Source organism: Eulemur rufifrons, chromosome 18 (genome assembly GCF_041146395.1).
Source record: "Eulemur rufifrons isolate Redbay chromosome 18, OSU_ERuf_1, whole genome shotgun sequence".
NCBI classification, from domain to species: domain Eukaryota; kingdom Metazoa; phylum Chordata; class Mammalia; order Primates; family Lemuridae; genus Eulemur; species Eulemur rufifrons.
In genome coordinates this window covers 58,168,474-58,194,204 of record NC_091000.1, presented here as the reverse complement: position 1 = coordinate 58,194,204, position 25,731 = coordinate 58,168,474, and positions in this window count along the sequence as shown.

Here is a 25,731-nt window from a genome sequence, read left to right as displayed (position 1 = left end):
AACGCTGGGTTCTAGACCCCGACAGGCCACGAAACCCCTGTGAGTACGTGGCAAACCTTTTGCCTCTCTGGGCCTCAGTTTCCGCATCTACATATGAGAGTGTTAGTCTCTTTCAGTGGATCTTTCAGGTCCACTTCATAGGCTTCCATGAAAGTCCTGACGATCTAAGAATCTGCTATTGATTAATCAACCCCTTTCTTTTAGTTATTTATTTCTTCAATAGTATGGCAGGCAGAATAATGGCTTCCCCAATATGTCCATGTCCCAATCCCCGGAGCCTGTGGATATGTTTCCTTATGTGGCAAAAGGACTTTGCAGATATAATTAAGTGTCTTTGGATGGGATGATTACCCTGGATTATCCTGGTGGGCACAATGGAATTACAAGGGTTTTTAAAAGAGGGAGGCAAGAGTGTTAGGGCTGGAGAGAGAAGAGAGTTGCAGATGCTGTGTTGCTGGCTTTGAAGGGAGAAGGGAGCGGGCGCGAGCCAGGGAATGCAGGTGGCCTCTAGAAGCTCAAAAAGGGAAGGAAACACATTCCCCTGTAGAGGAAATCTGTCATCCCATTTCAGACTTCTGGCTTCTAGAATGGTAAGATAATAAGTTTGGATTGTTTTAAGCCACCAAGTTTGTGGCATTAATAATTCATTACAATAGCAATAGAAAACAGATACACCTAGATTGTAAGAACTTCACTTTCTGTCTCCTGCCTTCTGGAGGGGTGGGTAAGTCGTACAGTAGCAGCTTGGCTGGTTGAAGTCCATCCTTCCCCAAGGAAAGATTTTTCATTTACAGGAGAGATAGGAAACCACCGAGAAGCTGAGCATCGGACAATGGAGAATGAAACTCTTAACCAAAGAAGAAATCTTTCTGTTCACCTCAAGCCGGGTAAGTCTAGAAGGTTCCCCTTTCCACAGAAGCAGCAGCCCTGGAGCGGGCCGTTTGCACTTAAGCCTGATCCAGTGGAGGTAGCTCTGCCTTCAGTCCTAACCTCGGTCAGGGTTGTAGAGTATTGATTAGAGCAGGAATAGCAAGAGCAGGAGAAATGCGCTGCAAACTGGATGTGGCCGCAGCAGGAAACATTCCCATGAGGGTTGCATTTCAGAGCTTGTAGACAGAGGGACAGGCTCAATCTGCCAGGCAGACAGGCAAAGTCTGTGCATACTTCGTGTATCTGTGTCAGAAAGGGTCTGCTCTGGTAGGCACAGAGTGCATGGAAGGGGGCCCGCACAACTGGGGAGGAATAGTACAAGGAAATAAGAGGAAATGGACTAGACAGGAGAGACATAATAACCCAGGACTACTCACTAAATGGCTACAATAATGCTTTCATGAGACAGGATCGATAGTTAACACCTGGAAGTATTAATATTTTAGTTTTATCACTGTAGTCATTATTTTATAGGTTCATTATATTTAGACACAGAAATAAATACTTTGGTTAACCTCCTGTGCAGTTCATTTAGAAGTGTGTGTGTGTGTGTGTGTGTGTGTGTTCTGATCTTTTCCACTAGTTCAATCTTTTGTACTTACAAAGCTCTGAATTTATTCCAACCCTGGTTTAGTAGAAGTGTCTTAACCATGTAGATCCAAATAACATGAATTGTTTCCAAGAAAATGCCCTAATTAAGGAGATAAGGTGAAATGGCACGCAACTAGGGGATCTTTGACTGTTTTCTTTGTCAGGCTAGAGATTGACCAAGGTTATTTCCAAGGCCTGAGCAGAATGCTGAGGTGTGTGGGGAAAGGGGGGTGATCTCAGAGTGGCTGGCAGGGTAGAGGGGTGGACGTCACTGCAGAGGGGCAGCAATCTGAAGCAAGATCCTCAGTGAGTAGCAGGTTCTAGCGAGGGAGACGATCCAGTGTTTGGGTCATTATCCAAGTGGGCCGGGCAAGGATAAGGTGCCAAACAAAGTGGGGAGAAGGGAGCCCCAAAGAGGAGGGTTTTGTAGTACATGTTGGAGAGTGAACCTTGTCCTAATGTATGGCAATTGAGGTGGCCTTTAATTTGGTTCTCATGTCATGATCGTGAACAGGTTGGAACTATTAAGGGGGCTCAGTAGAAGAGACAAATGATTTTTTAGTCTCATCTGCCAACACATGTAACAGTCACATGGTCATCATTCAATAATCACCTGTTGATGGATGACGCTCCTGTGTAACAGAAAGGAAAGTCAGGATGTGTCCATGAGTTGCTTTGAGATGTCAGAGCAGGGCCCCTAGGAAGAGCTCTAGCCAACGTGTCCTGGAGGGCCACCTGGCGTAATGCATTCAGTGGTTAACAGTCATATCCACCAGCTCTGGCTGTCAAAGGGACATTTAATGGTGCTGCCCAGTAGCTGTCATGGCAGAAGGCATTCACAAATCTTCCCAAGAGAGGATTCTTACAGCTCCTGTTCTATCAAGGTAGATTCCACCCCCACTGATTCCTGCATTGCCACAACGTCCTGCCCAATGTGCCCCTGAGGAAGAAGGGCCCACCAAGAGAACTCAAGTTGCCCATCCACACACGCTTTGGGTAGACAGACACGAAGCCGTCACGTGTTGAAGGCAACACTTGGCAAAGTGTATTAGACGGGAGAAAAGATTTCTGGAGAAATCAATTGACAGTGAGTCAGTGTTTGAATGTGCTTAGCAAAAGGGCTTATGCAAAGACTTCTTACTTGTTAGTAAGAAGAGCCCTGATTCACAGAGACGTTCCAGAGCAGACTACATTCATTATACAAGGATCGCATGAGACACTTCAGATCATTCACGTAGCCACCTCAGTCATCTCTAAGATGATTGGGAAAGAAATGCCAGAGTCTGCTCTAAATTGCTTAGATTCTTCTACTATATGTAAATATGCATAGCGAATTCCATCATTCTTACCGCTTAAATCTTTGTTAATCAAGTCCTTTTGTTGGCTTCATGAAGTGCTGAGTAAAAACACTCTTTCTGGCATTAGCAGATATAGGCACCTGAACTGTGGGTGCTACTGACTCTCAGATCCGATATCTTTTTCTCCGAGTGGATGATTTGCATATGCAGCATTTTCAGGGAGGCCGTACCATACAGTGACGGAGCACAAAAGCTTCAGACTCAGGGAACTTGGGTCCATAGCTGTTTCTGCCACTTCGTAGCTTTGTAATGCTGGGCAGTGACTTCGCTTCTCCAGAATTCAGTTTTCTCATTCTTAAAATGGGGGTTAATGTAGTACCTCCGTCTGAGATGCTTATAAAGATAAACCAAGTTGATGCATATAAAATGCTAAGCAAAGTAAGTGCCTGGCTCAGAAGAGGCATTCAATGTATCCTCATTATTAGTAATAATTAGCCTGAACATGGGTTGTTTCTGCCTCAGGGTGTTACATGGGATAATCAGGTCACCCATAAGAAGGTGTGAGTTCAAAATTATACTCAAGAGTGGTTGCTTTGTGGAAGAGTTGAGCATGACAATGAGGCCACAACCACCAAATATTAGTAAGACTTGAGCACTTGTTCCTCTACTTTCACAGCTTGGCATCTTCTAGCAAATTCTTCGGCAAAAGCTGACCCCCTTTTTTAGTAGAGGATTAAATTACCTTCCCATTCTCTGCAGGGCCAGAGCATACTCTGGGGCCTGTGGACTGACTAAAGATGGAAAATCCAGGAAGGAAAAGAATTTTTCTTTCTCACCATTGAGAAGGTACAGTAGGTGCTTTCCCAAATGCAAAACAAAGCTGATGCCAATGCCCGTACTGACAATGTCAACAGTCCTCAGGGGTCCTGCGTACAATGTTCACCTCCCAAGGCAAATGCTGCTCTTTTACAGACCAAAGGAGCCTACGGGATGGGCAGAACACTTGGCATTCCATCCCCCATCACCATCTCGTCCCAAACAGGACTCACCTTGGTCTTGCAGAGGTGGATTCTAATTTCCTCTTCACTGGCTCTCCAGGAGTGCCTTGTCCATGTCCCTGTCCGACCTTGCAGTGAAGTCCCAAATGCACTCACCACCAGGTGGGGAAGACAGCAACGCCTCTGGCGGGCAAGAAGGGCTGGCTCTGCTTCCTGGGGAAGACTTTGTTTCTCTCTTGACAACTCTTCTGAAAGGTGATATGTTCCATCTATTGGAAAGCAGTAAGTGTTGGCCAAAGCGGAGCTTTTCACTGTTTTTCTTTGTGGGGATAATGTGCTTGATGGGAAGAGGCAGGTGCAGTCCAGCTGACCTAGCAGAGTTCTGGCTGCCCCCGTGCCTGTTCCCTGGCTCTCCCCTCTCTCTGCCACTGTCAAAACCACACCTCCCATTTCAATAACTCCTTAGGAAACACCAACCAGATTCATAATTCTTAACTCATTTAGCAGGCAGATAATCTTGCTCAAGTGGGAAAGGGAAACTAATAGTTACTGGCCATCTGTTACACCTCAAACCTGTACTAGGGACCTGCACCAAAAAATAAGAATGGATGATATGTGTTGAGTACTTACCATATGCCAAACATTGTTTTAAATGCTTCGTAAAAATTTTTCAATTGCTCCTGACAACAGCCCAGTGAAGAAGTGTAAGTATCATTGTCCCCTTTTATAGATGAGAAAACTGAGGCCCCTAGAGGTTGAATGACTCAACCACGGTGACTCACCTAGCTGGGGTCCTGGTCTGATTTAAACCCAGCTGTCTGAGGGCAAGTGCATGTTCTTTGTCATTGCAATAACTTGTTCCTTACAGGGTTTCAAAGAACCCTCTCTGAACCCAGAGTTTCAAAGAATCCACGTTATTCACATGGTACATATGAACATCTAAGTCTCATTTAATCGTAATCTTGGTTCATGGCTCACTCTCAGTATTGGTTCTAAGTATGTCCTCATTTATGCATTTATTTATTCATTTTTACTTATTTAGCACCTGTGAACTCATCACCCAATGTAAAACTAGGACCTTGACCATGACTTTTATGTCATCATCCCTAGGACAGCGTATCTCTCTTCCTCCACCCAAGAAAAAGACATCTACATCCCTGTGTTCCTGCTTTTGTTCCTTTAACGTTTATATAGTTTTTATCTCACCTATATATATTCCTAAAATGTATATTTTTACATTATAGGGTTTATTTCTTACCTTAATATAAAAAGGTACAAAGCTGTATAAAAAGAAAAGAATAGGAAAAAAAGGCCTTTTCCAGGAAGCATTAACTTATAACCAAGACTAGGTGAAGCCCAAAGAGAATCTGGTTTCACGGCTATATATTTGTAGAATTATTTTCATTGAAAAACTGTTTTCCAAATATTATAGGAAGTCACTGTAGGAGACTTTTAAGTGAGTGAAAAGGAAAGGAACTCATGTTTCAGTGAAATTTTTAGTAATTGTGAATTACTGTTGAGATTTTGGAAGAGCCTATGTGAGATTTAGAAGGGAAAGGATTTTTGAAGCATTCACATGCGATCTCCATTAGAAAGTTTAAAAGGGCTTGAAAAGACATGTTAAAAATAATTCGATAAAAAGAGAGAGAGAAGGCAATTACCAGAACAGAGGCTTTTTATATGGCTGGGGTGATAAAACAGGATGGTTATTAACCTGGCAGGTAGAAAGAAAACCCATGGATGGTAATTGGGGAAATTAGTGCTCAGGGTGTAATTCTTCCCCTTCCACCATTCTTTGGAAGAAATAAATGTTTTATTGAAGCGATTCCATGAGAATCTTTACAGTTTCTTGGACGAGTTGGTGATTCAAGAGGCTTTTGTGACTACAAAACGGTTATTTAAATCATTTCCTGCGGAAAAAAGTTTGGAGGAAGATGAAAATATTAATGCCAGTTTAGCTATTAGTGTGGGCAGCTATGGGCACTGAAAGAGGTGTTTACCGGCTGCACTGTGCTTTCTGTGGTTTGAAAGGCAATGTCACATCTTGGCAAACACCGGAGCTGAGTTCCATGGTGGCAAACTAGGAACCACCCCCTTCCAAGTTCAATACCATGATGTAATTCTAGGAATGCTGCAAAAGATACAAGATTGTGGGTCAGGGCTTACTGGGGGTCAGGGGGCGGGGAAGAAAAACAACCAAGGAAATAGAGCTAAGTGAACTACATTTCCCTTCCTCAAAGATTTATATTAGAAGAGAGAAAGACTTATTTTTACTAATGGTTTGTTGGTAAATGCTTTGAGTCTAACAACTTTGTACTTCCGTGTCCTACTTCAGGAGATAATCAGAAATCATGCTAGTGAGAAACCAAATCAGCACAGGACTTTAGTATAGTGGATATACAATATGTATAGAATGGACCAAGCAGTTCTGGGAAAGAGTAATATAAACTATGGCTGGACTGGATTTATGTGATTTCTTCATTATGTTAAATAGTAATTGTGATTTCACAAAATCATTGGATTAAGTCAGAGAGTTTTCACTCTGGACAGAGAATGTGGATTATCATGAATTTTTTTTTATAAACATTGCCTGAATTATGGGCATTTGTAATTTTGCTTAGTTTTTAAAAAGCCCATTCCTAATTTCCTGTTACAAAGAAAACAGCTATGTGCATGTTCTGCCCTTTTTTTTTTTTTTTTTACTATTGAGTACACATTGCCTTTTATATTAAGTGCTAGAGTGTAGATGCTTTTCTTTCTATATCAGCCTTCCCTTGTCTAATTTTTCGGTGGCATAATATTCTCCTATGTGTGTGTATGTGTGTGTGTGACATCATGTCTACTTGTAGAGTGATAAATTGGGTGTCGCTTTGAAGCAGTCACAATGTATCATGTTAGTAGTTTGCATTAAGTTGCCAGTTAATTAAATAACCTCTGTCTTTTACTGCAAAAAAACTTGAGCCTTATTAAGTTAGAAAATTTACAACCAATAGCATAATCAATAAAACATTAACAAACATGTCACCCCCGACAAACCTTTTGTATTGATTTTCACATTCTTACAAAGCCTGCCTGTAGCCTGAAATAAAAAAGAAAGGCACTAGTAAAACGAGTGTATCAACATTAGCCAAATCTATACCATTCCACAGGGCAGTCGTGAAAGTTTTGTAATTGCTGTTGGTTCTGATTATTTGGAAATCTCTACTTCTAGATGCTTTTGAAATGGCTTCACTGCTGAAGGAGTTTAAACTTCACCAGCCAAAGACAGAACTAATAGCAGGATGTCACTCTAACCTTCATTCATAGGTGACTGCAGATTGAGGGACGAACTGAAGCAATTTTCTTGCTAATCCAAATAACCACCACAGCTTTGGCATTAGTTGTTTGAATGTGCAGGAAGCTATCATTATTTGCCATCTGAAATATCCAAATGACAGCTTTCCATCCCTCTGTGTGCATGTAGAGACAGCCGTTTGATGGGCTGCGTGGTAGGGAGTTGGATTTGAACAGGCACTGGAGGTGAGGGACTGAACAAGTTGCTTCTCCTGTGTGGTCCCTAAGCTGGCTGCTGAGAGCTGCAAATGTTTCCCCGAATGCGCACAAAAAACGTCTGCATCGCTCTATGAAAAGGGAATTCGTAGCCTGAGTTTGCAAGTCAGAGATTGGAGGCTGCCTAGAAAGGTCTGGAAAAGGATTCTGTCTTGTGGCTCCCCTCGCCGGGTTATTGGACCAGATCAGGTGTCCTGTGGAGGTGAGGATGGCTCTCCCAGGAGGAGGAGGAGCCACAGGCAGGGGAGATGGCTGGCGGGCAGGGTGCCACCTCACATTTGAAGTCAGGAAGCTGCATTGCAGAGCCTCTTGTTAGTCCTGCCTATGCAAATGCACCAGAGGGCAGATTGACTCGCTCTGGCAAATAGTGGAAATGATGTATCCTCCTGGCAGTTTACTTTCCTATTTAGAGAAAAACCCAATTTTGGAGGGGAAAAAATCATATATTTGGAGAATGTACATAACTTGTCTACTTATGTATGATTACCAGATGTTTCAATTACCATGGAAACGATTACTCCATGAATTCTAAATTTTGACTCTTTCCAAGTCTCAGACACCTTCGTTCATTCATTCATTCATTCATTCAACAAAACATGTGCTGAGCTCCTGCTGTAGGCCAAGCACCATGCTTACCTCTCCACTGACAACTTCATCTAAATCCTCACCCATTGCAAGACATAAGCTGGTTCCAAAGAAATACTGGTATTTCAGCTTTTTAAAGTCGAGGTGGGCTATTGGTTGGTAGTGACAGAAATCTCGTTGGCTGAGTCACTAGCAAGCCATCAGGTCTGGACGACCATTCATGGAGATGTCGCCCCTGTGGATGAGCCCCCTTTGACAGAGCCCTTAAAATGTTGTCCTGAGATATAACCCACTCTACACATAAGGGCAATAGTTTCCTCTGTGCTCTTTAGGGCATAGTTATTTGTCAGATGAATATCAGATCACTGCCTGGAGAAAGGAATAGTGAACTGAAGTTTGTAGATTAAAATAACTCCGTGGGCTCACTTTTACTTAGTCTCTAATCTGGAGAGGATTCCTGTTAGGATTTGCTGCCTCCCTCACCCTCTCTTCCCTTTTTCAATGGTAACCACACCAAACAGAAAGAGTGAGCTCCTTCATAACCGCTGGTATTGAGACTGAGATCTTTAGTAACATTAATAATTCGCTCGGGTTGGAAATTGGAAAGCAAGAGGCTTCTATCCAAGCAAGAGCCTTTGGAGAAAACTTTGGAACAAAAATTTCCCAGAGACTAAGAACTAAAATGGGACAAAATCTACACTTGTAGTGTGTCATGTGTTGTTTTCAGTTGAATTGTCTATGCTGTAGCGGGTTGAACAGTGGCCCCCCAAAGATAACCTCAAGTCCTATCTCTCAGTATGTGTGACTTTATTTGGAAGAAGGGTCTTTGCAGATGTGACTAAGCTAAAGATCTTGAGATGAGATCATCCAGCTTTGCCCAAGGATGCCCTAACTCACATTACAGGTGTCACTGTAAGAGGCAGAAGAGAACACAGGGAGAAGAGGAGTCCCTTTGAAGATGAGACAGAGACTGGAGTGATGCAGCCACAAGCCAAGGGATGCCTGGAGCATCCAGAAGCTGGAGGAGGTGTGAATTCTATGGAAGATGAATTCTCCCCTAGAGCCTTTAAAGGAAGCATGGCCCTGCTGACACCTTGATTTTGGACTTCGGATCTCTAGCAGTATAAAAGAACACATGTCTGTTGTTTTAAACCACCCAGTTCTTGGTAATTTGTTTTAGCAGCCCTGGTGAAATAATACATAAATTCACTTACGTATTGGAACAACCCTAGATTTTAGGTATGATTATTAATCCTAACCCATGTTATAGACAAAGAGCCTGAGGCACAAGGACATTAAGTGACCTGGACAAAGTGTCCAACTCCTAAGAGGTGGCTTGTCAGCGGGTGGCACTCAGGCTGACGGCGACTCTCCACAGTCCGTGTGCATGACCATTGCGTTGGGAGTCCCCAGACAGACACAGCTTCCCAAGCTACTGAACCCCTGTCTTTTCTAGGCTCCTCCAGCTTCCACTTGAACTTATTTTTTTCATGCTAAATGCAGAAAACTTGAGCAATGTGGAAAAGAAAATACTGAAAGTGTCCACTGTCTCACCTCCCCAAGGGAACCAGTGTTTACATGTATGTAATTTACACCCCCAAAACTATACACCCACACATATTTCACTCGAAGGTAATGTGCTTTAGCATGCATGATGATTCCCAGATTTCTTAGTAAAGTTTCAAAAACAACACGTAGGATTACCATACCAACTGTTTATTTTGCCAACTAAGGCCACTGAAATGGCAGCAAAACAACAAACAAAACCTACCATCCAAAAATCACCATCATTGTATGAAAGAAAGCAAGCGTAACTGCATAAAAGCAAGATTATAATCTCAGAATAAAGAACAGGGCTGTAAGTCAAGTACATTTAACTTGGTAAAAAACTCAATGCGTTGCCTGTATTTCTCTCACGATGCCGTGGACCAGAAGGAACTTCGCTGTAGACCAACAGCAGTCTGTGCTCCAGTCCAAGGCTTCTCTAACTCGAATGCGTGCAGAGCATTCGGGCCTCTCGTCCAGGTGGAGGTTTTGACTTAACAGGGCCAGGGTAGGGTCTGAGATTTGGCATAAGCTCCCCGGTGCTGCTGCTGGTCTGTGGATCGTCCTTCAGTCCACGGATTGCTGGGTCCTAGACAGTGAGTGGGACGCCTTTTTTAGTCTGATTATTTTTCTTTCAGAAATCTATTGTGAACATTCTTACATATTAAGAAACATTGGTCTACAGGATGGCTTTTAGTGGCTGCATTGATACTCAGTCCTATGAATGTGTCTTGATTTAGTTACCCAATCTCCTATGGTTGATTATCTAAGTGTTTTTGGTTTGTTTTTGTAAAGCAACAACCATTTTTTGTGATATATTATTCATTCATTTTTTTATTTCAAAATAATAAGGGGGCACAAATGTTTTTGTTACATGGATACCTTTTGTAATGCTTAAGTTGAGGCTTTCAGTGTGCCCGTCACCTGCGTAGTGTTCATTGTACCCAATAGGTAGGTTTTCACCCCTCCCCTCCTCCCCGCTTCTTGATTTCCACTGACCTTTATGTCTCTTTGTGCCCATGTGTGCCCATCGATGAGCTCTTTTTCCTTTTCTTCTCTTTCTTTCTCCCCCTTTCTCCTTTTATAGGGCTGTAGTGAATATTCTTGTACCTACATAGTTGTGCACTTGTCTGATGAGTTCTTTAGGAAATAAAATATTCTGGAAATAGAACTGCTGGTTCAAAGGAACAGCATATCTGGTAAGCACATTTTTAGGGCATTTAACACATTTTCCTTTCATCCTAACCAAGCCCTGAAGTTGGAAATTGTTCTTCAAGTCTCAGGGAGCCTGGGGGAGCTCAGCGCTCCCTGGGAGCCCTCGACAGTCACAGGACGGCATGGGACGTGCTGGAGCAGAAGTCCAGGGCGCTGGGCAACCAGACGAGGGCACCTCGCCCCAACTTGGGTGTCAAGAAAGGCTTCTGGGAGGATGCGACACCTAGACCGAGACTTCTCGAGTCTGTCTGCTCACAGTTGTGCTCAGAAGTGCATGTTCAGCGCATGCGTGAGAGAGAATTCTTAATTGACTTTATAGTTAAATGGTTGTTGCATGATTATATAGCATCACCTTAAATACAAAACATAAAACAAGCCCCTCAAAATAAATCAAAGCAAAATAAGAGAATTTCTAATAATTTATTAGGCCTGTGTGTGTCTACAACTCTTAAGTTAGCTTAGGAGGAAGTTGAGGAAATGCCAGTATCTGTAGCAATGACTGGGCTCAGCTTATGTGACCTCACCATCGAGTTTAGTTCATGCCTCTTCTTCCCTAAAGTAACCATTTTTCCACTTTACTCCTCATACTAACCTGTAGAAGACTGGGGAGAAGAATGGAATATTCTTTATTTTTATTTTTATATTTTTAGAGATGAGGGTCTCACTATGTTCCGCAGGCTGGCCTCAAAGTCCTGGGCTCAAGTGATCCTCCTGCCCCAGCCTCCCAAGTAGCTGGGATTACAGGTATGTGCCACAGTGCCTAGCTAAGATGGAATATTCTAACATGCATAGTCTCAACTGTCTCTCTCGTAGCCCAGCTACCACATCTGAAGGAACTTTTCTCAAATGCTGCGGCCTGAAGCCTGCAGGCTGGCTTAGGGGCTCCTTAACCAGAATTCTGCCAAGGTAAAACAGACCCTCATTCCCTCTGGGATGTAACCCTGCCAGAGGCGGCAGAATGACCCACGAAGACCTGTTCATGTTCCTTCCACCCAAGGATTCAAGGGCTGTCAGTGGATGCCTCTGTAAGAACAGCTAAAGAGTTTCCAGTGAACAGTTAGTAAGGAGTAGAAGGGAAATGGTGGAATTCAGAGTACAAGGAATTTCAATATGCCCTGGTGTCTGATAAAAATGATGGCAAAACATTCAGTAGCACCAAAATTATTCTGTTTCCACTATATTAAAGGAAGACAATTCTTTTATTATTACCTTTTGCATTGCCCTATCCCAATCATAAACATTTTCATGACACAACACTGGATTGTTCAGATAAACAAAGCATGTTAGTTTGTAATGTGGTAAAGGGGGCAAGTTGATGGTTTTTCACAGGGATGACAAACATGTGACACAAAGGTTGCAACATATCCTGACCTGCTGCCCTCCCACACTGGCCCTCCCATGCCGGTCTGATGCCTTGGCCGACATTGCTAATCGGTCACTGTACTCTTCCTGAATCTATCCCAGTTTCCAGGGTCTGGCTGAGACTCAGGGCTGTGGGATTGTACCAGTCCAGGAGGCACCAGTTATATGGAAGTGTACCCTGGGAGTCATAAAATGTAGTAGCCCTGCCACTGCACATGGGACATAGTAAACACAAAACAAAATTTCGTTGAATGAACCAGATATAACCTCTGAATCCTTCTCAACATAACATTTCAAACAGCCACTACAAATTGATTGGATTTGGCATGCACGATGAACCTATTTGCTATTCCTGCTTTAAGGAAACACAGTAAGAGGCTGCCAACATGGAACATATTTAATCATCTTTGCACAAGTGTGTGTTGGGTACATGCATAATGTGTATGCAAATACAGTTTGCTTAGAACATGCAATTCTCTCCCCTCCCTCCCTCCTACTCCAGCCCTAAATATACAATTTCATAAAAACCACACCTGCGACTGCTTATTGGAACGGGAAGGGGTCCAACTTACGTTCTCAAATTTATAACACTTGCCTGTGGATTTCCAAACCGTGGTTCCTGTAATAAACTACAGTGCCTGGCAGAAAGGTGCAAAATATTTATATCTGGGCCCAGTGAAGTTTTCCTTGGCTTCCCAACCTGCGTTGATTATGCCCATGTTTGTGGACTTTGCTCTTTGCCTTCTCCCTCCCACTCTGGCTTCTTACCTGTCCCTGCCCGCCGCTCCCCTCTCATTAGAATTGGGCACGATCTGTACCAAGAGGACATGGGCAAATTCCATAATTTGTTAACATTTCCATAAAAAATCAGTTGAAAAAGTAACACCGGAAAAGGCAGGCAGAATTTGCACATTTGATTTTCATCTCCTAGGGTCGGTCAGAGCTACTGAGCGCCATGACGGGATGGGAGATGCACATTTGACATTTGGAAAGGATGCTGAAATCCTGCTGTAAAGACAATCTCAAAATGCATATCCTCTCAATCCCATTCTCCATTTACCTTTTTTAAAAAATAGCATTAATTTAGAAAACTTCTGTTCCTCATCAGTCACATGGAAACCCGTCTTGCCTTCACATTCATCCTTTCCCTTTTTACCCCTCAGAAACCAATGGGCTTAGTGGAAAAGGCCGTAAAATGATTTCATTCCATTATTTCCAGAGGTTCATACTGAATTTACAGTTTTGACAATGCAATTGTCTGTCCCTGAGCCTGTGGCCTCTTTCGCTAAAGAGCACAAGGGAAATTCTTACCTTGACCGAAAAAGTAAACAATAGCAGACAATAGTGGAGAGGAAGGAAAATATTTGTGATAGATAAACGATGGCTGGATTCCCTTAGGACCATGGCATTAGGTTATTAAAAGAGCCTCAACTGGATAACGTTTGGCCCTGAGTCTGATGGTGAGGCTAAGACTACCCTGTGGGAAAAGCAAAATACTCTTCACTTATTCTAGTTTTGGAAAATGTCATAGGAAACACATTTAGAGTCCAGTAGACATGATTGGAGTTGACAAGATGTTTTTTCGGTGAAAGGCTCGGTGAAAGCAAGGACTACAACTTCCCATCAGCTCAGACAACCTCAGGTAGTGGTTGCTAATACGACTTAAATTAATCAAAACGGAGACAACTAACGACCCCCTTGGGAGCAAAAATAGCTTCTTAATGAAAGACATGGAGTTAAGAAGTTCTAATAGAATATTGGCTGATGTGCCCTTTGAAAATTAGAAATTTGCAAAATCCTCTTATGTTGTGATTCGTCGCAGTCAATGTTACCAGACCTGCCCCCAGAGAGGCGGTGGGAAGGCAGGCGCTTGTCGGAAGGGCTGAGACCTCGCTCGCTCTGGAGGAAGCTGCCCGTGAGCAGCCAGCGCTGGAGGCTGGCTGGGGCTGAGTACACTTCGGGTGGGTTTTCTCACAGTTTTTGTTCATTCCTGTTGTATGTTGGCTTCCTTTCTCTCCAGTTTTCAGACATCGGGCCCTCGGGAGCAGTAATCCTCCAGCCAGGCTTTCTGAGAAGGTTCACATCCAAGTAAAACAGGAATCTTCTGAGCCAATTTCATAGACAAGTGGTCTGAGCAGAGCTCTTGCTTTACCGATAGAGAGAAAGGAAGCTGAGAGCATTCCCATACCCAGGGCATGATTAAAAGTGGGACAGAGGGACTAAGAGGCAGGTGACGTCACATAAACAGGGGGCTAGGAATGTGTGAGGACGGGAAACCGCCTTCGAGGGTGTTGACAGGCAGCAGATCGTGGCTCTATCATTATGACCTCACTGCCGATCATTTAGGGATTTAGGAGTCACAGCAAAGTGGCACATGGAGTCCTTAAGAATTCAGCCCTTCTCTATGTCGTCTCTTCTGGACTCGAGGACCTGGAGCAGATTGTAGTAGGCCCTCGATGCTGGGTATTGCTGACTGTCGCAAAGAGCACAGGTTGCAGTTGAACATGGCCCCTGCATCGCCATTTATAAGCTGAGACACCCTGGGTCCGTTACTTAATTTTGCAAGAATTCACTTTTTCTCTTCTGTAAAGTGGAATGATCCCACCTGCCTAATAGGGCTATTATGAGAAATAAACGATACAAAATAGGTAAAAGGCCTATCACAATCTCTTTATACATGTTCATTATTTTCATGATTATAAATTAAGTAAATGGTTGACAGTCATAAAAAATACATCTGTACTATGTGCTAGACACTGTCCTAAGTGGTTAGAGGTAGATTCTATTATTTATCTTTATTTACTAGATGGAAAAGGGAGTTTTAGAGATTAAAAGTCACCTACAGGGAACAGAACATGGGACCTGCCGCTGAAAGGAGGCCCTAGATATTCTGTGGCTCCCAGAGGGGAGCCCAAGGAGAGGACTACTGGGCTTTCTCTTTGACGGGATCCAGGCCCTCCTTGCGGCTCGGCCAGTCAGCCTTCACAGACCTCATGACTGTGCAGAGTGAGAATCCAGTGATCTGCCTGAAGCTGGTGCTAACCAAAAATTTATGGAAGATTTTATTACTATTTCCAACTGAGAACTTTTCTTCAATCATTTATGGAAAACATAAAAGCCAGTGGGAATCAAATAGGATAAAACAAGGTCAGAACCACTCTTCCAGATGCTGAGCACAGCTGGTTTTGCTTAAGCAGCAGGAGCAAGAAAGGAGGGTATTTATTCGTTGGCTATTTGGGTCAGAAGCAGCACCTTAAAATATCTCCTACATAATTCATCGTGTCCCAAATAGAATGCGAGGTCAAATTGCAGACCCCAAACCTTTTCATCCCTCCTCCCCCCCCCTTCCTCCTCCTCTTCTCCTTCTTCCCTTTGCTTCTTCTTTTTATTTCATGGAATTGGTATGAAAAATAGTAAGGATTCTATTCCATATTCCATAAAGGAAAAAATAAATCTCTCTCTGGGGTGGTAGATATCGCAATTCCAGAAACAAACTGGAATGCACGAGGGCTTCCTTCTATGCCAAAATGCAGACTGCTCTTTCCTCGGACTCCATGTCATCCAACCATTGGAGGGTTTGCCCTGGAAACAAAGAGGAAAGTGGGGACAATCCTAATTTTAATATTCATAACTCATGTGCAGGCTGAACGTTTTTTAAAAATAAGTTAATGGTTGTCCTTTGAACTTACAATGCCCTTTTCACTCCAGGGGCTTCGAAGGGGCTTGGGGAGAGCCAGCTAGCCAGATCACCCTTTCTGCTTCATGACCTGCAGCCAGCACCCTCCCTGGGAACTCAGCAGAGAGGAGGCATCTGTCTTGCCAGCGGCAGAACTTTTTCCTAGGCTGTCAGCAATCCACGTGTGACTGCAGAAAGAGCCACTGGTGGGGTTAATATCACATTGGCACAGTTATATGTTTGGTGTTCTCATATGCTGGTCCTAACACAAATCCACCTATCCTTTCGGGGCTATATCCTGGAATGACCCAAAGAGAGAGACTGATGCCCACTGAAGGCCACGCTGAAGCACGTGCGGGTGGCAGTGTGCGTGGGAGGGGGGAGCAGACATTGTCTCCCTGATAGGAAGCTGGGTTGGCTGACCCCGGGGTCCTTGCCTCCTGAAAGCGGGGGAAGAAGCCTGAGTTTGTGCTCTGTCATTGTGCCTAAGGGGCTAGCAGAGATTCCAGTGAGACAGAAGAATGATTATTTAAAGGATGCAAGCATTTGCTTTTCAAGTGGGGGAGAAGGAAAGGGTGGAATTTAAAATGCTCTTGAGTCTGCTCCTGGGAAAGAGTTTAGAGAGTGATGCTGAGCAGGCATGAAGGCTTGGAGGGGAGGACCAGAGACTATTCGAGTCTTCCCATGTTCGTTTTGGGAATGGTAATGCGCTACGGAAAAAGAGACACCAGAGAAGAAAAGCAAGGGGAGAATTCTGGGATAGAAGGGCAAACGGGTCATTTGCTGAGTAGAGAGCTTCAGCTCCTGTCACCATCCAGGGAGGCAGGAAGGTGACTATTAAGTGAATTTCCCCAGGACCTTTCGAAGCTCCATTGCAGTGGGTCTGGGGGGCAGTTTGGGAACCTTCATGAGCAGGATAGCCCAGGAGATGAGGGCGTAGACTCAAGAACCCTAGGAAAATTCCTAGTAGGTTCCCAGAATGAGGGGTGGGAGATGGCGAAAGAGCAGCTGCCGAAGTGGTAGGCTCGTGTCTTGTGAGGCCAGGTTACAGCCCATGAGCAGCTGAAGAGTCCCAGGGTGACCCAGGACAGTGCGGAATGCCTGGGAGGCTGGGGTGTGGAATGCATGAGAAAGTTGCTCCGGGACTCCTTGCTCCTCCAGGGTGCAGATCATTTAATGGTCTGCAAATGATTTCACATCCCCCCGCATCAGGGTTCCCAGGGTAAATTGTCTCCATTCCCACCACAGAGGAGCTGTGCTGTCCAACTGCTAACAGGCAGGGAGCCACTGTACGGGGGTGCTTTGGCCAGAATGTTGCTGGAAGTGACACTGTAGCAATTACTGCTTAAGAACTGACTGTAATTATTAATTATGATTCTAACAACAATTGAGGTCATGCATAATTCTTTTCTGTGGGCTGCTTTTTGCCTGCAGAGTCCATTTCTCAAACATCTCATTAGTCTTATAATAGTGTTTTTTCCATTTATTTTTCTTCCAAAGTCAGTTATTAATATATATAAAGGACTACAGTGAGAAATATATTTATTTTTAGCCAAGAGGTGGCAATTCTCAAGTTTTCCTTCTTGATGCAGGGTTTATGTTCCTTTCTCTACTTAAATATTCAGATCCATTACTATACTGAACTGATATTTGGTTTATTCAAGAATAAGTAGCTAAATAAATGTACACATTTAGAAACTTACAACATCATACACTTAAGTGCCAGAATAAGGTGTAAGTTAAAATTGAATTTCTTGATTTTCACCATGGATAGAGTTCAGAAATACTGTCACAGTTTAAAAAAAAAAAACAAACAGTCCAACATTTCACTTCTAGGAGAAAATGAAACCCTGTGATCCGATAGATTGTGCTTTTATTTAACAGTTTAATCTTTACACACAAACAAAACCACCTGAGTGGAAGCTGATTTCTTAAAAACAAAAGCGGTTAATATTATAATAAATGCCCTTAAAACATTCCTGCTCATCATATTGGATCTTTTCCTGATAACTCATTTAGCCTTCCCTAACACAGAGCAGGGGGTTTTAAGTCACACTGCCGCTCTCAACTGCTGTGCCTAAATTGCTTCTGGAAGCACAGAGCTCTCCATTGCCGCTGCAGATTTAGCTCTGGGCTGGGGAGAATGTGGGGAGAAGTCATTTGCATTAAAAAACACTAGCTGTCTATTCCCATTAGAAAAAACACTTGGTGTTTTAGTGCAAATTATTTTAAAAGGGCAGATAACTTATGGATGCAGAAAGGGTAATCCACAAAGATGTGTGCAGTTTTGTTCGGTTGATGTCCTCAGGGCGAAAACATCAAGGATAACAAGTATACTAAATACAAACAGACACAATCATAAAATATGACACCCATGATTAAAATACCCTTTTCAAGGGTCCTCTGCACTTAGGAGAGAAGCTGCCTTGTTAATATCAAGACCCATCATTTCCGATGATTCAGAGGCAGGTTGAAACAATGATCTCTTCTTTCTTGACTGTATTCTTAAAAGGTTGTGAAATTCTGGGGCTTTAATCAGACTAGCCTAGAATCACAGCACTGGGGCAGAGAGGGGATTAGCTTTAAGGGTTAGGAGCTGGACAGATCTGACTTTGAATCCCAGCTCTGACACTTACATACTATTTTCTCTGAAGTCTAGGGGTCTTCATCTGCAAATGGGAAATTGAGGTTGTCAAGAGGATTAAACACAACACAACAAAACCAAAAACCCAGATGTAAAGTGCTTAGTGTAGTGTCTGGGACAAAAAAAAAGAGAGAGCGAGTGTGTGAGTTTCCCTCTTTAGTGCCCAATTACAGAAAAGATTGAATAATAAAAAGTGCACTATTCACTGTATGTAAAGAAGAGAGATTTTTATGGTTTAAGAAAAACTGCACCAAGACATTGGTCATTTTAAGCAGTGAGAGGAAAATGGAATTTCATAACTAAGTTTGTGAATGGTACTGGTACAATAATTATTCCTAGCCAAGGCTTAGGTATATCACTTTCATTTATCTGAGAGGAACAGTTAACAGCTCTTGAGCATTTATTTGGTGCCAAGGGCCCTTTAAGTGCTTTTTATGTGTAGTTTCATTTAATCTTCACAACATCTTCATGAGTAGTTACTAATACTATCCCCATTCCATAGGTCAAGAAACATAGAAACAGAGAAGTTAAGTAACTTGTCCAGGGTCACACAGCTGGTAAGAAGTACACTCAGAATTTAAATTTAGGCACTTGTTTCATACTCTATCCTCTTAACCACTATGCTGTGTGTTTTTGTATATTTATTTTTAAATGTCTCACAGCATCGTACATAGTTTTTGCACCTAGTGGACATTGAATATTTATTCAATGATTATTTAAAGGATGCAAGCATTTACTTTTAAAGTGGAGGAGAAGGAAAGGCTTAACTCGTTCCTATTGGATTTTAGAAAGATCCAGTAGGTAGATGGCATCTTACCAGAGAACAATGATGTAGCGCTACTTACGGAGCCCTGTGGGCAGTGAGCAATGTACTGCACACTAGGTTGAGGACTTCAATTCGAGACCAGAAGAATATCAACAGCAAATATTAACACATGCTGCTAAATTATCTCCCTCTGCACAGTACCTACAGATAACCTAGAAAGCTAGGATCGCTAAAATCTTGTGAAATGATCATGGTTTAGTGGAAAGACCACAGGGTTGGGTCTGACTAGACCTAAATCATATATCTAACTTCACGTCTTATTCGCTGTGTGACCTTGGGTACATTATTTAGCATCCCCAAACCTTAGTTTGCCCAATTTGAAAGGGAGGGGGTGTGTGTAACAAAAATAATACTTGCTCCCAGCTTTCTCACATAAGATAAAGTATGTTGTGTTGATAATAAAACACTGGAGAAACAGGCATTAGTGAGATAATGCTAGCTGTGATAACAGAAAGCCCTCACATAGGTGATGCAATATACATATATATACACATATCCCCCCAGAATGGATCTTCCTAATGGGCAGGTAGCTCCACTCCAGGTGGTGACTAGGAGACCCAAGCTCCTTTCACGTGCCCCTGTGTCTCCACAGGTTTGCTGTGGGAGAGGAAAGAGTGCAGGAGAACAAGGGAGGTTTCCACGGGCTGGGAGGTGGCTCAGTCCCATGGCCACACCCAAGTGCACGGGATCAGCAATGTCATCTGGCAATGTGTCCAGGGACTAAAGGAAATGGCTTTGGTGATTGCCTAGCAATTCCAACTCCCATCTTTTCACTGGGCTGTTGTGAAGACTAAACAAGTGAAAGCATAGGAGAGGCCTTTGCTCATCATAGAACACAACAGAACCATTACAATGTCTGATTGCTTATGCAGACATCCCAACACAGGAAGATTCCAAACAACAGAAATTTAAAGCTCTCATCCATTTGTATCTTTAAATACCTATGCCAAGAACAGCTGGCCAAGGCACGCAGTACGTGGTGCGGGTCCCATCGGCTGGGCAACCTGGTGGCGATTCAGAGTGGGGCTGTGGGCAGCGAGGGGCAGGTCACAGAAGACTCCGCTAGAGGCTGTTGAGACTTGCGAAAAGCTCACAAACCTTACAGAACAGTAGTCATTGCCTACCGTGTGACAGACTCATCAGATAAAGAAGTTGGATAAGAAATTTGGAAAGAAAAAGCACAGGAAAGACCAGCCCATGACACAGAGTTTTGCAAAAGACTTTTGCAAAAGAGACCTCCTCTTCCCCCTCTAGCTGAGCTCTCACCACAGCTTCTGAGGATAAGCGCATCTGCCAGTCCCTGCTGTGCAATCGAGAAGGGTTTCTCAGTGAAGAAAAATTTCATATATTTTCCATTATAACATCATCCTTTTTTGTTTGGTTTGGCCATTTTTAAGGAAGTGGGCCTGCATTCAATATCCCAGTTTCCAGGGAAGACTTGATAAGTGACATATATTTATTTTGTTTCCATCCCTAAATACTTTGAGTTTTATTTTTAACATATTATTTTTGTTTTAAAGTAAACCCACATGCATTTACTGGATGTAGAATGACAGATTTTTAATACATTCTTTGGTGGATTCAAATGATATGTGTATGATTTATAAAAAGTTTTTTAAGGCATACCCTTTTTTAACTCCTTTATTTCTTACCATTTTCTATATCTCATGTTATGTTTCATTCTGTGCCAGGTAAAAAATCTTTTTCCAATTATTGTACTCTTTGGAGTCAATAGGTCTAAATTCTGGAAATAAAGTTAACCAGGAATGGGTTATCAGAAAAGCCTTCTCTGACTACTGGATCAGACACAGTACACCATTTTGTCATTCTCTTTGGGTTGCTTTATGTTTTTTCTTAGCTTAGTATATATTTATGTGTTTGTTGCCAGTCTCTACCAACTAGAATATAAGCTCCATGAGGGCAGGGACTTTGGATGTTTTTGTTCCTACTGTTTTTCTAGTCCATAGAATAGGGCTTGATACCTCATAGAGGCTCAATAATATTGGCTAAATATATGCATATGTGGAAAATAGGTCTTGGACATTCTGAATCAATGATCTTCTTAGCATTTTCTCCTCTCCTAACTCAGGACGTTATCCCTCCAAAGCAGTGCTGGAGAAAAACGGCTTGTGTCTGCCCTGCCACCTCCATTTATGTTAGTCTGAATGAAGTGCATGAAGTCTCCACTACCTGGCTTGGAAGGGAAGCTGCTCTCTGGCCTCTGTCCCCAGACTCAGCCGATTTAGGGGCCACGCTGGCTGTGCACATGGCTTGGGTGGAGGGAGGCATGGGAAATAGGGCATGGGGGAGGGGTGCACAGTGACCAGGAGACTCACTGGCTTCCAAGGCGTAAATAATTCCCACAGGAAAAGGACACTGTGGTCTTGGGTGGAGAGTGGGGAAAGTTGGGAGAAAAATTTAAGGAATGGTCAGTGCTTTACAGTTATTTAAAGTTTTCCATTTATTATCAAGGGAGGATAAATAAATAGATATATAAATACATATAAATAATGAAAAAGGATAAAAAATACTTTCCATTTCTTAAATGATTTACTAATCATTTCTCTTGGAGAGAGAACTGTCGTGTAGACATGGGTGAAGGTTCACTGCCTTGAGGGGGAGATGAGGGAAGAGGAGAGAGAGGGAAACCCCAGGGAGGTGGCTGGGGCTAGGAGAGTGAAGGCCAGGAAGGCCACAGTACAGTTGTGGCACCTAGCCTTCCTGATGCCCCCAAAGATCCGTGTCTCCTGGTCTCCACACCCAGTATTCACACCATGTAACCCTCTCCCATGTTGTACCAGCATTGGTTTGTGTGACCAAAGAGAATGTCTGGCAGTAGTGATGGTGTGTCACTTTCAAGATTAGGTTATTTCAAGAGTATGGCCTCTGCCTTAGGCTGGCTCGCCCTCTCTCTCTCTCCTTCTCTCTCTCTCTCTCTCTCTCTCTCTCTGTGAGCAGCTATTGAGAAGCCCATGTGTCAAGGAACTGAAGACTCCAGACAACAGCCAATAGGGAACTGCGTCATGCCTGTGACTCCCTGAGTGAGCTTGAAAACAGACCCATCAGTGCTAGGTGAGTCTTGAAATCACTGTAGCTCTGGCTAACATCTCCGCAACTCAAGAGAGACCCTGGGGCAGAACCAGCCAGCCAAGCTGCTCCTGGATTCCTCAGGTAGGAAATGTTTGCTCTTTTAAGTCATTGTGTTGGGGGGCGGGGGGGGGGGGTGTAATTTGTTACACAGCAACAGCTAACTAATACAGCAGTAGGGAAGCCAAAGGGCACACAATGCTCCGTGATGTCCACGGTTTGATGGGGGATCTTAGTGGAAAATAGACTCTGATCCTTAGTCCAATCAGGCTGCTATAACAAAATACTATAGACTGGGTGGTTATAAACAACAGAAATTCATTTCTTACAGTTGTGGAGGCTGGGAAGTCTAAGATCAAGGTACTGGCAGATTCAATATCTGGAGAAGGCCTGCTTTACAGTTCACAGATGGTGCTTTCTCACTGTGTCCTCACACGGTGGAAGGGCCAAGGCACACCTTTTAGGCCGCAATTTTAAGGACAGTAATCCCATTCCTGAGGGCTCTGCCTCCATGACCCGATCACCCCCGAAAGTTCCTATCTCTATTTACCAGCACCTTGGAGGATAGCATTTCAACATATGAATTTTGGGGGACACCAACATTCAGACCGTAGCAGATACACACGTATCTCCACGCTCTGGGACACACTCTGTGCTCTTGGGCAGCGAAGAGGTGAGGAGAGGGGGACCTGGGGCTCTGAGGTCTCCTCTGGGATGACTCAGATGGGCCCCATTTGAGCAGAGGGTAGTCTGCCAAAACAGATGCAGTTGCCAAAATGTCTGACTCAAATTGGCAACGTGTCATAGTGCACAGTGGCATTTTAGTGAGGAGCATGCCCTGGAGGGACTTAGCTGGCTGCTGTAACCGAACAGGCCGGAGACAGGTGGGCCTCATTTGAGGTTGGATCTGGCGGCTCTGCAACGTCCCTGGTTTGGCTCTCCTGCCTCTCTGGCCTCCTCAGAGTCAGCCTCACCCAAGCCCGGTTTGCAGCACAATCCCAAGCCGTGCTGCCAGCCACCTACGAAGTCTGTGCACACAGAGGGCAGCCTCCTTGTTCACGTCAGCCAGCGCGGACACTCCTCTCTCACAACCAGCAAACAAGTCACAAGCTTCACACTGGTTAGATGAGCTGCGGTCATCTGCTCAGTTGTGACTCTGTGCTCTTGTCTGGCTGGCTGCCCTCCATCCACTGGGCAAAGGGGCTGGAAGTGGCCGAACTGAGGTCCAGAGAGGTCAGGTGGCTTGCCCAAGGCCAGACGGCGAGCGAGGGTTAGAACTAGCTATCCACGCAAAGTGTGCATGGCTCCCAGCACCACGCTTGTCTGCTCTTGCCACGTGGCTGACACCCTGTAAACGCTCAGAAACTAAAACATATTACCTCCCATGTGCCTGGTGCTGTGCTTTCTCTGTATTCACGCCTTCATTTTCCACGCTGCTCCTTTGCCATGGGCATTATTACTCCCATTTTGCTGATGAAGAAACTGGGTCTCAGGATGTGCTGTCATTTCACGGGAAACTGGCAGATTGGCAGAGTCCTCCAACAGGCAGCTGGGTGGGATCCTCTGTGCAACACTGCCGGGGCCCCTCCCCAGGGGGAGCGCTGGGCCGTGGAGTGTGGGGTGTTAGGGGTGCCGGGAGGTGGCAGGGGCAACGTGCAGGTTGGAATTTTCAAGCACTTTGGAAATACTTGAAAGCCCTTCCTCAGCTCAGAGCATTTCTCAGTCTTGATCATCTCTCTTGTAAGCCCTGACGACCAAGGCCCCTGCCCTCTACCCCATGCACGTGCACACACGCAGACATGCACACGGACACACATGCACCCGAGCACACGCACGCACGCACACACACACACACAGACACACACGGCCCTCCCTCCCAGGCTCAGCACTAGCCCCCTGCTTCCTCACTCACCTCCATCGCTGGTTTCTTCCTTCCTACCTGCAGAGAACAGCCCTGCGGCTAGTTCCCTGCCCCCTGCCCCTAAAACAAGCACCCCGCCCTTCTGAAAGTTTCCCAAGCACTTTCCTGTGAGCGGTAATGAGACACATTCCAGAAAGTCCCTGTTTCACAGAGATGGTGGAGGGAAAGCCAGGCTTTCGGAGGAACATGGGGCTGAGTAAGCCTCCGCACTCTTCCCCATGGGCCGAGCAGTAAGACGATGAGGCCTGAGGCCGAGCTTGGACCCCTGTATAGGGAGAGCAGCTAGAACCTTCTGGGCAGGGCGTTGCTTTGTTCCTTCTTTCTTTTCCTTCTTACCCCATGTCACCGTTGGGATCTCTCCAGGCCCCATCAGCTCCAGCATTGAGTGAGGTGAGCGCCGGCTGGTGGGAAGACCCCGCAATTACGAGATGAGAAGGTGGAGGAAGTCCACAGCAGGGCAGGAAGGGGATTTCTCCAGCTCTGTGTCTCCCTTGTTTATATTCTATATGTAAAGGATGCTTAGATACAAAGAACATCCTCATCTTGGCCTGCATGGCCACACACCAGGTCACTACACACCACCTTGTAACACTCCAATGCAGGTACGAGCTGTGCCTGAGCCCACCTCGCCTTCATCTGCAGCCTGTTTCATGAGACGTCCTCTTGTCACTTGGTCTCTTGCCTACTGTGGGGTACAAGGGGACCGTGGGCCCTGGAATCAGAAGAACTTGCTGTCGTCTTCAGCTCCCCTGCTTAAGTAAGTCACTTTCTCTCCCAGGGCCTCAGTTTCCATATCTGTAAAATGGACATAATGATATGTTGCCTGGTTGTGTTGAAGATTAAAGAGGGGGGGTGTGTATAAAAGTAGTATGGAGAGTGGAAATTCTTGCCCCTTTGAAGTGTCATTACAAACACACAGCGTAACAGGAAAGTAACCAGCAGGTCACAGGAAGAGAGAGGTAGCTAGAAACAACATGTATACACAACTTTTTTGGTGAATTTTGGGTAATTCCTCTTTTCCCTCTGCTTTCAACTGAGCGCGTGGATCTCCCATACAGGCATAGAAAGGCCATGAGTCCCGGTATTTTCTTCAGGTGGTGGAAACAAAGTTAGCTCCAGTCTCCTTGACTCCGGTTCAAATTGAGAGAAAAAAAATCTCTCTCTTGCATGTTCTCATCAGAGGCAAGTCCTAGAAGGTGAAATGGTGTTATCATCAGTCTGGAACCGCAACACAGAGAGGACGAGAAAGCCGTGCTGGCGGTGGCTGGATGCGAGGCTGCCGTAGCATGAAACCCTCTCTGCCAGGCCCCAGCAACCCAGGGAAGTGAGTCACAGACTAATTGTAGGGGGAATGAGAACAAGCACTGGGTGTGAATCATCCCCTCCCCAACTCACTGGAATACCTCTTCCCTCCCCTCCCAATCTTGTTTGTTTTACAAACAAACAAGAAAAAACAAAAACAATCCCCTCTCTTGATGAAAGTATCTTGGCTGAATCGGAGGAC